This window comes from Aotus nancymaae, unplaced genomic scaffold, assembly GCF_030222135.1.
Source record: "Aotus nancymaae isolate 86718 unplaced genomic scaffold, 86718_ANA_hifiasm-v0.15.2.pri h1tg000003l, whole genome shotgun sequence".
In the NCBI taxonomy this organism is placed as follows: Eukaryota; Metazoa; Chordata; class Mammalia; order Primates; family Aotidae; genus Aotus; species Aotus nancymaae.
Genome location: NW_026988414.1, coordinates 49,880,923 through 49,894,672, shown reverse-complemented (window position 1 = coordinate 49,894,672; position 13,750 = coordinate 49,880,923). Strand labels below are relative to the sequence as shown.

At 35.9% G+C, this 13,750-nt stretch overlaps 1 protein-coding gene across 4 annotated transcripts in view; it reads left to right on the top strand.

The window, feature by feature from the left end:
• Positions 1-13,331, top strand: part of MTAP (methylthioadenosine phosphorylase) — a 116,125-nt gene extending 102,794 nt beyond the window's left edge. For 2 of the 4 annotated variants that reach the window (XR_010344241.1, XR_001107074.2), the window contains 2 exons: positions 1,089-1,173; positions 9,282-11,301. The gene's annotated coding sequence lies outside the window, so the exon portion shown is untranslated. Of the gene's footprint in view, positions 1-1,088; positions 1,174-9,281; positions 11,302-13,080 lie in introns of those variants that run through there. The other 2 variants (XR_010344243.1, XR_010344242.1) reach the window with 2 other exon arrangements.
• The last annotated feature ends 419 nt before the right edge of the window (positions 13,332-13,750 follow it).

Sequence of the window (13,750 nt, the reverse complement as noted above, 5' to 3'; positions counted from 1 at the left end):
AAACCCAGTGAGCTGAATTGACATTATTTTTCTTTGTTGTTTGGCTGGATTAGAGCAAGTATTATCTAAAACATCTGTCTTATTAGACTGCCCCTTAGTTGGTCCTTTGACTAGAGAAAGCAAGCTTTTCTGGGAGCCTTTTTATTTTAAATCTGTGCCCATTGGTATTTCCAGCTTGCTGGGTTTTCATCTCCAGACCTGGGATATAGGAGTCAAAAAGAAAGCTTAGGGAACACAACACTGTGTTTTTCCTTGGGTCCTGAGTTTCTGTGTTGAGCTGCTTTCTTCTTTCCACATTTCAAAATCTTCTTATGTTTGTTTTATGTATAACATCCAAGGTCTTTAGTTGTTCTTAACAAGAGGACTAGGGAAAAATACATCTTACTTCATCTTCCTGAAAGCAGAAGTCCTATTTTATTTTATTTTAGTTTAGTTTATTGCTTTTTTCTAAAGTTGAATATTATTAAATTTTCTAACTTAAAAGTATATTATATCAAATATTTGAATTTGTCTTTTAAGAAGAATACAGTTTTATCATTTTAGAGCTCTGCTTTCTGAGGTGGTTTTACCATTTTATATTTATAAGTTTTAGAATTTCATTTAACTCTTTCTCTACTTTTACTACCACCACTGGCAGTTTTTCATATAGGAATTACTTTTTTAAAAAATTAAGATTAGTCAAATTAAGCAGAGGGAGTAGAGAAGGAACAAAGAAATGAATTCCTTTTAAATATTACTTTTACTATTACTTCATGAGAGTTTTATGAAGACAAGGCCACATAGATTCTACACTGAATGGGCATCTTGGCTTGTTTATTAGCTTAGTATGCCTCCTACACAACAAATTCACGACAACACAAGGTAAATGTATGCCTTGGAAATATAACACATTACTACATATCAAGCATGTTTGTAGTTGGTTTTGAATAGCTTAATTCATGAAGATTAAATTTGAGAATGCCCAAGCTCTATACTGAATAGAAAACCATTATAGAGTACCCCACCATGACACAACTTTAATCGTTCTATGGATTATATACATTCTGTTGCACTCCTTCTCAACATTGGACATTTCTCTTATTCCTCAGCATCAGCAATATAAATGGCTGATTCAGTATTTGTAAATAAATGATTAACTCTACCATCACCTGACAAGGGAGAGAAAGATTAACGGTAAGTATAAAAATAACTGTCCTAAGCATAAAAATAGCTAACATTCATTTAACACTTTCCATGTGCCAGATAGTATGGTATTTATTTAACAGGTGTTAACAATTTTTATTCTCACAATACATTGTTTGAGGTAAATACTACTAATTTCCCCATTTAATAGATGAGAAAACTAAAGCTCAAGATGTTATGTAACTTGCCCTAGCCACACACAGTAACAGTGGTATAACCAGAATTTAAATCCATATGGTCTGTCTCTGATTCTATACTCTCTATGCTGTTTAAACTTTACATGGAAGTGATATGTTTTACAGCATTAAATTGCACCAAGGAACTCTAACCCTTCTTGCCTGGGTCAGAAAAGTGACAAAATGTCAACTTTTAAGGATTCAAAAATGGTATTTGTTTCTTTCCTTTATTCATTTGCTATGTAGCAATCACCATTGTATAACATCTCCATAAGAAGATATTATTTGAAAGGAAATCCATAATTTGCTTATTAAAATATGTATAAAATATTTACTATGGGCCAGGCATTGTTCTAAGTATATAAGATACATAAATTACAAAAACAGAAAGACTTACACCATTAAAGGGTTTGTGTCTTAGCATGAGGGAGAAAAAAATAAACAATAGCTAAAAAAAAAATAAGTAAATAAATTATATAGTATATTTGAAAGTGAAGATGAAAAAAATAAAACTAGCATAGGTAAGAGGGTGATCATCAGGGAAGCAAGCAACATTAAATGGGGTGGTCAGCATCAGATGACATACGACAATGAGAGGATTTGTCTTTGAAGAAGAAGATTCCTGTTAGAGAAGACAATTCTAGATCCCTAAGTTGGGAACGCACTTGTCTACCTAAAGACTGGCAAGGAGGCTAGTGTGATGGAAGCAAATGATCCAGTGAAAGAGGGTAGGAAATAAAGTAAAAGAGACATGTATAATCATGAAAGGTTTGGAGATATTTTGAGGGGAGTCCTTGTTTGTTTGTTTTTTAAAAGCAGTGATATAATTCACATATCATAAAGTTCATATTTATAAAGTATACAATCCAGTAGTTTACGATATATTCACAAAGGTATGCTACTGTCATCAAAATCCAACTCCAGAGGATTTTCATCACTCTCAAAATCACTATATCTATTAGCAACTACTCCTCAAGTCCCATCCCCCAGCCTTTGGAAACCACAGATTTCCTTACTGTCTTTATGAAATTGCCTATTTTGCACATTTTATATAGAAAGAGTAATATAATATATGGCCTTCTGTGTCTGGCTTCTTCTATCTGACATAGTGTTCTCAAGGTTCATCCGTGATGTAGCATGTATCGGTACTTTGTTCCTTTTCAGGTCTGAATGATATTTCATTTTATGGCTATACCACATTTTGTTTATTCATTTGTCATCTGGATTGTTTCTACTCTTTGGCTATTACAAATAATTCCGTTACAACATTCTTGTACAAGTTTTTGCATGGGTATATTTTTCATTTCTCTTGGGTGAGTACCTATGAGTGGAATTATTGGACCATATAGTAACTCCACATAAGTTTTAGAACTTTACCCTGAGTTGAAATAAGTATAAAGAGGAGCAATATAATCTAATTTGCATTTTAAAAGATCACTCAGACTATGGTGTTGAGAATATACTGTAAGATAACAATTTTTAAAAATCAGAGAACCATCAGGCCCAGCGTGGCGGCTCACACCTGTAATCCCAACACTTTGGGAGGCCAACACAGGAGGATCACTTGAGCCCAGGAGTTTGAGACCAGCCTGGGCAACATAGGGAAACCCTCTATGTTTCTACAAAAAAATACAAAAATTAGCCACGTATGATGACACATGCCTGTAGTCCCAGCTATTTGAGAGGCTGAGATGGCAGGATCACCTGAGCCCAGGAGGTTGAGGTTGAACTATGGTAACACTACAGCACTCCAGCCTGAGTGACAGAGCAAGACCCTGTTTCAAAAAGAAAAGAAAAGCAGAGAACCTAGTTAAAAGTGGTACTGGGTTAAATAGCTACCCTCCAAAATTTATGTGTATCTGGAACCTGTGAATGTGACCTCATTTGGAAATAGGTTCTTTGCAGATGTAATCAAGTTAAGATGAGGTCATACTGGGTTAAGGTGGACCCTACTCTAATGATTGGTTTCCTTATAACAAATGAGGTATTTTAGCTGGGTGTGGTGGCTCATGCCTGTAATCCCAGCACTTTGGGAGGCCAAGGCGGGTGGATCACTTGATGTCAGGAGTTTGAGACCAGCCTGGCCAACATGGTAAAATCCCATCTCTACTGAAAATACAAAAATTAGCTGGGCATGGTGATGGGAACCTGTAATTCTAGCTACTTGAGAGACTGAGGCAGGAGAATCACTTAAACCCAGGAGGTGGAGTTTGCAGCCTGGATGATAGTGAGACTCCATCTCAAAAAAAAAAAAAAGAAATGAGATATCTGGATACAGACACAAGGAAAAAAAAAAAGCCATCTGAAGGTGGACACATAGATTGAAATGTTGCATCTACAAGCCAAAAAATCCCTGATGTCACTGACACTAGATGTACCAGATCTAGAAAAGAAGAACCTATATCACTCCTGGATCCTCGAAAGAGAACATGGCACTGCTAATACTTGTATTTTGGACTTCGATCCTCCAGAACTGTGAAAGAAAAAAAATCTGTTGTTAAAAGTCCCCCAAGTTGCGGTACTTTGTTATGGCAGCCCCAAATGAATACAGAGGATATTGTTGTTATTTTGATGAGAAATAGAGTTGGTCCAGACTAGTATGATAGAAGTCAGGGTGAAGAAAAAAGGTTAGAATCTAGGATTGAATGTAGGTTTTGAGGGAATAATAAGGGAACCAAGAAAAATTGAAGACTTTTAATCTAAACAATTGGAAAGATGTTCCCATAAACTGAATGAGGAAGGCTTTGGGTGGAGCAGGACTCAGGGAAAATACAGTAAGTCCAGTTGTTAAGTTTTAGAAGCCTATTTAATAGCTAAGTGGAGATGTCAAGTAGGCAGTTGTACATAAAAGTCTTGAATTCTGAGGAGAGGTCTAAGCTAAAGATATAAATTTGTGAATGGTCCACATAACAGAGGCATTTTCAGCCATAAGATGGCACAAGGTTGAAATAGATAATTAAGGAATGCAGTGCAGAGAAGAGAGCCAGGCCTGCCCTGTGTACTGCAATGTTAATAGGTCAAGGAAAAGAGAACATATCAGCAAAGGAGACCAGAAGGGAGCAATTGGTGAGGAAGAAGGAAGACTAAGAAATTGTGATTCTTGTCACTAATCATCAGGGAAATGCAAATTAAACTACAAAGAGATACTACCTTACCCCTACAAGAATGGCCATAATTAAAAAGGCAAAAAACAATAGATGTTGGCATGGATGTTGTACAAAGGGAACATTTTTACATTGCTAGTGGAATGTAAATTAGTACCACCATTTTAGAAAATAGTATGGAGATTCCTTAAAGAACTAAAAGTAGAACTGCTATTCAATCCAGTAATCCCACTGCTGAGTATCTACCCAAAGGAAAAGAAGTCATATAAAAAAGATACAAGTACATGCATGTTTATAGCAGCACAATTTGCAATTGGAAGAATATGGAACCATCCTAAGTGCCTATTGACCAATGAGTTGATAATGAAAATATTGTGTGTGTGTATATATATATATGTATGTGTGTACATATATGCATGCCATGGAATACTACACAGCCATAAAAAGGAACAAAATAATGTCTTTTGCAACAACTTAGATTGAGCTGGAGGTTATTATTCTAAGTGAAGTAACTTGGGAATGAAAAACCAAATACTGTGTTTTCACTTATAAGTGGGGGCTTAGCTATGAGGATGCAAAGGCATGAAAGTGATTAATGGACTATGGGGACTTGATGGGGAGGTTTGCAGTGGGTAAGGGATAAGAGAATATTGGGTACAGTGTACATTGCTTGGGTGACAGGCACACTAAAATTTCAGAAATTAGCATTGAAGAGCTTACCCATTTAACCAAAAGCCATCTGTACCCCCCCAAAACTATTGAAACTTAAAAAAAGAAATTGTGATTCATATGGTTTGGCTGTGTCCTCACCCAAATCTCATTTTGAATTTTAGCTTCAATAATCCCCATGTGTTGTGGAAGGGACCTGGTAGCAGGTGATTGAATCATGGCAGTGAGTCTTTCTCATGCTGTTCTCATGATAGTGAATAAATCTCATGAGATCTGATGGTTTTATAAAAGGGGAGTTCCGCTGAACATGCCCTGTTTGCCTGCTGCCGGGTAGGATGTGGCTTTGCTCCTCCTTTCCTTCTTCCATGACTGTGAGGCCTCTTCAGCCAGATGGAACTGTGAGTCAATTAACTTCTTTCCTTTATTAATTACTCAGTCTTGAGTATGTCTTTATTAGCAGCATGAGAACAGACTACTACAATGATGCTTGTACTAGAATCCACCTGAAGAAAGGGAAACACGAAGTGATCATCAAGGTGTGACATAGGAAAGCATAGTTTCATGGTCTTTCAAACACTGTTGATAGGAAAAAGTGGGGACTAAGAATTGATCATTGAATTTTGCAATATAAGGATCATTGTGACTATGATGAACAATAGTTTCAGCAGAGTGTTGAAAGTAAAAGCTTGATCAGAGTGGGTTTGTAGCTGAAAGTGAGGAGAGAAATTGGAGACAGCAATTATAGACACTTGAAATGTTTATCATGGAAGATTTCAAGCATATAAAACTAAGAATTAACAAAAAATGAAACTCATCACCCACATTCATTTGTTTTTAACTGATAGCCAATGTTGTTTATTTATTTCCCCACTCCCTCTGTCCCTACCTTACCAGATTATTTTGAAGATACTCTGAAAAATCGTTAAACTTCATAAAAATTTAGACTTCTGCTTTGAGGCTCTTGCGTTTTTTTCTTTTTCTGTAAAAGAAGCAAAAAAAACAGATGATAATTTGCAGATGAAGTGAGGTTAAGAGAAGATATTTGTAGGCTGGGTGTGGTGATTCCAGCACTTTGGGAGGCCAAGGTGGGGAGATCATGAGGTCAGGAGATCAAGACCATCCTGGCTAACATGGTGAAACCCCATCTCTACTAAAAATTAGCTGGGCATGGTGGCACGCACCTGTAGTCCCAGCTACTTGAGAGGCTGAGGTGGGCAAATCACTTGAACCTGGGAGGCAGAGGTTGCAGTGAGCTGAGATTGCACCACTGGACTCCAGCCTGAACAACAGAGCAAGAGTCTATCTCAAAAAAAAAAAGGAAGAGAGAAGGAGAGAGAGAGAGAGAAAGGAAAGAAAGAAAAAGGAAAGAAAGAAAGGAAGAGGGGAGGGATGGAGGGAGGGAGGGAAGACAAAAAGAGAAAAAGAAGAAAGAAAGAAAGAAATGAAAGAGAGAGAGAAGATACTTGTAAACAACATTTGGATCCCTGGACTAGCAAGAGATTTGGATTTAACCAGGGTTTTGGTTTTCCCATGCATAAAACAGTGTGAGGTTTGAGGGCATATGCAAAGGAGTGATAACTATCATTCAATAATTGACTGTGTGACCATAAGCATTTTAGCTGGGTAAGGAGAGGAGTGATGACATAAAGTGGGTGAAATACACGAAAAGGTGGTAGAATCATAGATTAGAGATCTAGGTAAAGTAATAAAGAGGTGGTGGTCAAAGAGTACAAGTTAATCAAAAAAGAGGGCTTACAGGAAGTGAGAAGCCAGAGAATGTTCATCCACGTGTTTATTAACTCATTAACCCATTTCCTGTTCAGAAAAAAAAAAAAAAAACAAAAAAAAACCAGTGGCTTGCTGCCAGCACTCATTGAATTTTACATAAACACACTCTTTAACACTGAAGCAAATCTGACTGATTCTCAATGTGAAAATAAAATATAGAAACTGTTGATGGAGTTATTTCTAAATAGAACTTGTCTCTAATCCTAATGTAACAGAAATGTATTGGGTTAGTCTAATTATCTACAAATCTACTCTAGTCTAACTCCTTAACCCATTTCCTGTTTGCCTAGAGTATAATTAGACTAGAGTATAGTTATAAATCTACTGTTAGACTACAGTATAATTATAAATCTAGAGTATTCTTGAGGCAAACAGGAAATGGGTTAAGGAATTAGACTAGAGTAGATTTGTAGATAATGAGACTAAGCTCAAGAGTGAAAATCATAGAGAAATGAGATGAATTACAGAATGGGAGTGGCTGGTGGATTTTAGAAAGGAGGGAATATATTCTGAACGTAGCAATAAGCATCGAGAAAAAACTAGTCCATGACTAGAGAAAGCTGTGGGAGTATAAATAAACAGTGCCTACCTGAGAATACTGTAAGAGAAGCAGGAGGGAGAGATGAAATTCCATTAGTGCAAAAAAAGAGATTTTCCTTGACCCACTGCGTGATGCATTTTTAACATTTTTTTTTCCCTTCCACAATAAACAATTGCAGGCACAGTTGTGAGCGTGGGCAAATTCAGGTTTTATGTGACCTGAAACTTACTTAGTTTGGAGGACTTTCTTTAAGAAAAGAATATAAAGTTTTTATTTCCCAAATTTTACCAACAAAAATGTACAATTATGCAAACGTATTATCCACCTATCTTCCAGTAGACCACTTGAAAGGGGTTACTGGGAAACAATTCCCTATGTGTATTTTCACCTTTCTGCATAATCCAGGCTTTCTGAGCAAAGAATATTGTCAAACTTGACTAAAGAATTATTAAGTAGTAAACATGTCTTGGAAGCTAGAGACTGTGTATTACCCTGGAAATATTTACAGACTCATCTCCCCTGGAACCATTTACTTACATTCAGGGTCGTGAAACTAAAGACGTTTCTGTCTCTTCTCCACTCATGATTTGTTTATATTCCAGAATAAAGATATTTCATCAGTTGTATATAAGCTATGATTCTCATGATTTCAATGTTCCTTTCCTGTGATGCAACCATTTGCAAACACAAGTAACCATCTGGCTCTCATTGCATCATGCCATGAGGATCCGGGGGAGGGAACCCAGCACTACAGTGTTCAGTAAGCAAAAATAGCCTCTTGTTGATCCAGAGATCTTGTATTCTCTGTAAGAATATATATATAATGTATAGCAGAAGCCTGAGCATGAGGGATCTAAAGCTTCAAATTCATGAGCCTCGTCAGGAATCCATCTATGTTTGTTAAAATTACCACTGAGTCCATTTTATGACAGGTTTTCTCCAAACCAAATCTGTTATGACATTCTCAATTATGACACATTTGAGATCTTAAATGTAGTTTATTGCACTTTGAAACATGATGATGTCTTCCAGAAACCGATGTTGATACTTATTACTCATTCAGTTTGCACTGCTTTTAAAAATTTGCCTCTTCAGGAGAATTGCTTGAACCCAGGAGGTGGAGGTTGCAGTGAACCGAGATCGTGCCACTGCACTCCCGCCTGGTGACAGAGCGAGACTCCGTCTAAAAAAAAAAAAAAAAAAAAAATTGCCTGTTTTTAGAACTTTCACTTTCCCAGAAGGTAGCAAGTAGACAGATACTACAATTCAATCTCTCTGTGATCAATTCTAAACAAAATTACCAAGGGAAATTTTTATCTCATATTTTTCCACTTCAATCTCTGTATTCCTCTTCCACCTTCTCTTTCTCTCTTACTTTCTCTGACTTTGAACTTAATTATTTGGTCAATTTTTTTTTTTTTGCCTCTACAAATAATTAGTCACATTATGCCAAATTCTTCCAGTGCCCTGTTTATACCAAGATCCTCTAGCAAATCTCACAGAGGCAGGAAGTCAGAAAAGGAAAAGTTAGGTAAAGAATGAACTTCCTTAGAATGTTCCATGAGATAGTATGTCTTCCTTCTAGAAGGCCAAAACCTTGCTCTATTTAAGCTACCATGGTATAGGAATAATAACTAAAACTAAAAACTGGTATGCACCAAAAGAAAGGAAACACTTTATCTGAATGTAAAAACTCAACACATTTACAAAGTTGATAATATTCATTCTTGGAGAGTTAATGGGAGTATAAATGAGTAATTTTTAAAGGATAATTGACAGCACTTATCAAAATTTTAATGCATGTTCTCTTTGACCCAGCAGTTTCACAGCCCAACTGACACCTTCATCACAGTCTAATAGAATGAGCAGAAGACCCAGCAAAGCTGAGCCAAGACTTCTAATCCATAGAAACTGTGAGATAATAAATATGAGTTGTTGTTTTAAACTATGAAATTTGTGGTAATTGTTGTACAGCATAGTGGTGATGGCTGGGTTGTATTCAGAATTAGAGCAAACTAAATTGATAAATGATGTCTTTCATGATAAGTCATAATCTGAAATGTTATAAGAAATGATTCCAGTTATCATTAATGTTAGCACAGATTACATTTGGTCTTAAGCTCTTAGCTAAAAACTGACAAGGAGCAACATTATCTTGATTATTTTTGTACCATATTTGGTCCTAGATATGTTATTATTTCAAATTATTCTGAGAGAGAGGCCCAAAGTTGTCCTAGGTAAGTGGTGAGCAAAAATCATCCAGTGTAATTTCACCCTAAACTAGAGCTATATGTTTCTGTGTGTACAGACATATATATTAATATATATTTACAGTTAAGAAATTGTCCTGTAGAATAAATGAATTTATGTTTATTTATTTAATAAAATAAGTGAAACTAAGAGTGGAAGACAATATTCAGGTTAAAACAGAATGAAAAATGAAAGTGTCTCAAGAAAAAGGCAAGGATGTGCATTCTCACAACTGTTTTTCAACATCCAACTGGAAGTCCTAGCTAACGCAATAAAATAAGAAAACAAAAGGTGTACACATTAGAAAGGAAAAAATAAAACTGTCTTTGTTTGCAAATGACATGATCACCTGTGTAGAACATCCAAAAGGATAAACAAAAAATAAAATTCTTGGAACTAATAAGTGATACAGCAAGATTGCAGGATAAAGGTTAATATGCAAAAATTGATTACTTTCCTATATACCAGCAGTTAAAAAGTGGAATTTTAAATTTAAAGTACATTACCATTCACATTAGCACCCATGAATAATAAAAATATTTAAGTATAAATTGAACAAAACATATATAAATCTATGTGAGGAGAGCTACATAACCGATGAAGTATTTCCAAAGAGAACTGATTAAACGGGGGAAATATTCCATGTTTATGGAAAGAAAGCTTTCATATGATCAAGATATCAGTTTTCCCAACTTGATTTGTAGATTCAAATGCAATCCCAATCAAAATCCCAGTGAGTTGTTTTGTAATATTGGCAAACTGATTCTAAAGTTTATATGGAGAGGCAAAAGACCCAGAATAGCCAACTTAATATTGAAAGAGAACACTAAAACCTAATTCAGATTTATTTTCTGTAAGCAGCTAATTTAAAAAACAAAAAATGTAAGCTCAGTTAATCACAGGCAGCCAGCTGGGTGTGAGTTATATTGTCTTGAACTTCCCATGAGGATAGTATAAATAAGGCAATTGCTTAAGCAATCAAATAATTCTTTTGATCTGCTTCTGCCTTCACCTTATAAAAACTTTCCCTTGGGGACGGGTGTGTGGCTCACACCTGTAATCCCAGCACTTTGGGAGGCCGAGTCAGGCAGATCACAAGGTTGGGAATTCAAGACCAGTCGCCAACATAGTGAAACTCCGTCTCAACTAAAAATACAAAAAATTAGCCGTGTGTGGTGGTGTGCACCTGTAATCCCGGCCACTCAGAAGCCGAGGCAGGAGAATCGCGTGAACCCGGGAGGTGGAGGTTGCAGTGAGCTGAGATCGTGCCGTTGCACTCCAGCCCGGGCGACAGTTCGAGACTCTTGTCTAAAAATAAAAAAATAAAAAAAATTAAAAGGCTTTACCTCAGTCACCTCCAGCAGAGCAACAAACCACTTCCAGTTTGGAGCTATTTAGTTTATAAATTGTTGTCTGTTTAAATAACCTCTTTAAAATTTTAGTATACCAAAGTTTGCCTTTTAATAGTTCTGGTGTTGGAAGAAGTAACAGAAAGAGACCCCAGACAACCCTTGAGAACAGAAGTCACCAGGCTTAGGTACCCAGGCCTACTGCATTTGATGCTTTCTCACTGCGTCTGGAGGTAATCACAGTAAGTCCCTCTCAGATTTGAGCTCTAAAAATGGAAATACAAGCTCTTGACATTATTTGAGCATGTTTTGATCTAAACTGGGTCCTGAGTCAGATTGAACTCAACAGCAACCGGACTTGTCCAGTAGGAGGCCTCAGGTAAGTAAAGTTTTGGAAAGACAGGGAAGCATGGGTTCATCTGAATTCAAGGAGTCTGGGATTCCTCTATCTGGGACTCTAGCTAATTTTATTTATAAAAACTATAGACTCAGAAAATGTGCTTTCTAGAAAAACAAGTGGACCATACCAAATATAATTCATTTTATTTATTTTTATTGATACAAAATAGATGTACATGTTTTCACCGTACATGTGATATTATCATTTCCCCAATGTATGCTCTTGGTGCCATCGTTAAAAATGAATTACCTATAAATACTTGGATTTATTTCTGGGTTCTCTATTCTGTTCCATTGGTCTATGCATCTGTTTTTATGCCAGTACCATGCTATTTTGGTTACTGTATTACTATAGCTTTGTAGTATATTTTGAAGTCAGGTAAAGTGTGGTGCCTTCAGCTGTGTTCATTTTACTCAAGATTGCTTTGGGTATCTGGGGTCTTTCATGGTTCCATATAGGATTGTTCCATATAGGATTGTAGGATTGTTTTCCCTATTTCTATGAAGAATATCATTGGTATTTTGATAGAGATTGCATTGAATCTGTAGATTGCTTTGGGTAATTTTGATGTTTTAAAAATATTAATTCTTTCAATCCATGAGCATAAAATATTTTTTCATTTTTTTGTTATTTCTCATTTTTTTAAATCAGAGTTTTATAGATTTTCTCATAGAGATGCTTTGCTTCTTTGGTTAAATGTATTTCTATATACCTTACATTTTGTAGCTATTATAAATGGGATTATTTTCTTGATTTCTTTTACACACTTTTTGTTGTTGGCATATATAAATGCTACCAATGTTTCCATGTTGATTTTGTAGCCTGCAACTTTACTGAATTTGTTGATCAGTTCTAAGAGTTTTTTGGAGTCTTTGAGATTTTCTAAATATAAGATCATATTGTCCTTGAACAAGGATAATTTGACTTCTTCCTTTCTAATTTGGCTGCTCTTTATTGATTGCTTTGGCTAAGACTTCCAGTATTATGTTGAATAAATATAATGATGCTATATTTGCAGATGCTAGAGAAAGGCTTTCCATTTTTTCCCGTTCAGTATAATGTTAGCTGTGGGTTTGCCATATTTGGCCCTTATTGGTTTGAGGTATGTTTATTCTATACTGTTTTCTTGAGCATTTTCATCAAAAAGGAATGTTGAATTTTGCTGAATGCTTCTTCAGCATTTATTGAAATGATCATATGATTTCTGTTCTTGGTTCTGTTCACATGATCATCACATTGATTAATTTGTGTATGTTGAACCCTGTTTGCATCCCTTGGATAAATACCACTTGATCATGCTAAAATGTTGAATTTGGTTTGCTAACATTTTGTTGAGGATTTTTACAACTATGTTCATCAGAAATATTGGCCTAACACTTTCTTTTTTTCTCATGTCTTTGTCTGGTTTTAGTAGCAGGGTAATGCTGACCTTGTAGAAAGAGTTTGGAAATGTGACCTCCTCTCCTATTTTTATTGATGAGTTTGAGTAGAATTCATATTTGTTTTTCTTTAAAAGTTTGGCAGAACTCAGCACTGAAACAATCAAGTCCTAGGCTTTTCTTTGTTGGGAGACTTTTTAATTACAGCTTTCTTTTTTTTTTTTTTTTTTTTTTTTTTTAAGACGGAGTTTTGCTGTTGTTACCCAGACTGGAGTGCAATGGCGTGATCTCGGCTCACCGCAACCTCCGCCTCCTGGGTTCAAGCAATTCTCCTGCCTCAGCCTCCCGAGTAGCTGGGACTACAGGCACGTGCCACTATGCCCAGCTAATTTTTGTATTTTTAGTAGAGACAGGGTTTCACCATGTTGACCAGGATGGTCTCGATCTCTTGACCTCGTGATCCACCCGCCTCGGCCTCCCAAAGTGCTGGGACTACAGGCGTGAGCCACTGCGCCCGGCCCTAATTACAGCTTTCATCTCATTACTTGTATGTTCAAGTTATTTTTTTCTTTATGATTCAATCTTAATACATTGTACGTGTTCAGGAATTTATCTGTTTCTTTTAGGTTTCCAATGGTTGGTTTATAGTTGTCCATAATTATTTTTAATGATTCTTTGTATTTCTGTGGTCTCATTTGTTAACTCTCCCTTTTTGTTCCTGATTTTATTTACTTGGGTCTTTTCTCTTTTGTTCTTAGTTTAGCTAAAAGTTTGCTAATGTATTTATTTTTTCAAAAAAACTTTAATTGATATTTTTTATTTTTTAGTCTCAGCTTTATTTACTTCTGCTCTGATCTTTATTATTTCTTTCTTTCTACTAAATTTGGTTTTGTTTTGTTTTGTTCTTTCTTT